Source organism: Trachymyrmex septentrionalis, unplaced genomic scaffold (genome assembly GCF_001594115.1).
Source record: "Trachymyrmex septentrionalis isolate Tsep2-gDNA-1 unplaced genomic scaffold, Tsep1.0 scaffold31, whole genome shotgun sequence".
Taxonomy (NCBI): Eukaryota; Metazoa; Arthropoda; class Insecta; order Hymenoptera; family Formicidae; genus Trachymyrmex; species Trachymyrmex septentrionalis.
Window position 1 is genome coordinate 1,205,837 of NW_017305474.1, and position 1,224 is coordinate 1,207,060.

Genomic DNA, 1,224 nt, shown 5'->3' on the forward strand with positions numbered 1-1,224 from the left:
GAGAGAGAGAGAGAGAGAGAGAGAGAGAGAGAGAGAGAGAGAGATGGAAGAGATGAGAAAGAAACGTGAAAATGCTTCGCGTTGGCAATGATTATATTTAGAGGTAAATTTTATACAGTATTTTAACTGTTTTTTTATAAATTCTTCCAAGATTGACAACAGGCAACATAAAGTATTAAAACATACGGAAAGGGATCGATATTGTTGTATTAGCAGCATTAGTTAGTAGTCTAATTTAAAGTCTTGTTAATTTAGTTGACATTACCTATTAATAAAATATTTTGTTAAAGAACATTTGTTTCATTAAATTAACAAGATTATTTTCTCACAATCAGTCTTTAGACACAATAGGGAGTTTTTGAAATAGCGTTTATTTAGATACAATGAACGCTAAGGTCAGGTAATCTTCTTCTTAACAATTAAGAAAAGAATAATATGACTTTAGCGTTCACCGTATCTGAATTCACGTTATTGCAAAAATTCCCTAATATCTTAAACTTAGGGTAACAATATCATAAATTATTCTGCCAAGCAATTTAATACTATTGATGATAATAAGCATCCTAACAAGTTGTAAATAATTTGATACTAATAAGCACCTTAAAAACTGTAAATAATTTATTAAGAAAATATCACTTCTGCCAAGATTCAAACCTCCTTACATTTCGTGATGAATGTCTTAATTGGACCACAGAGCTGTGATGATATTTTACGCAATAAATTATTATCTACAGCTTTTAAGATGCTTATTAGCAACACTATTATATTGTTTGGCAATTAAATTTGTGACATTGCTACTCCGGTTTGATTTAAGATTGCATTTAAAGGTACCGAAATGTTATTTAAGCATTAAGATTTAGCTCAGGCCGATAAGGCCTTTTCATTATTTATTGTGTATATAGAATTTTTTAGGACACATTATTTAATAAGATTATTTTCAATTAGATTGCTGTCGATTAATGTTTAATACATTATTTTTTCATGCATGACTTAATCAGGACGATCTGTTTTCGATTTACTGAGAAATCAGTATCATCACTACCGCTGTAATTTCCACAAGTATTCATTGTTTATAATATGTATACAACATAATAATATGTTATTAATATGTCAATAAATTAATATTTTTATAATATACAAATGTAATAAATCATACAAGTATTTATAATAATTAAATTACCTGTATAGTTATCCATAATATGTTATCGTTTTATTGAAACTGAT

General features: G+C 27.5%; 1 protein-coding gene across 3 annotated transcripts in view; it reads right to left on the bottom strand.

Annotated features, from left to right (window-relative positions):
• Positions 1-1,224, bottom strand: part of LOC108749694 (tyrosine-protein phosphatase 99A) — a 214,377-nt gene that overhangs the window by 35,093 nt on the left and 178,060 nt on the right. The gene's annotated exons all lie outside the window — the stretch shown is intronic.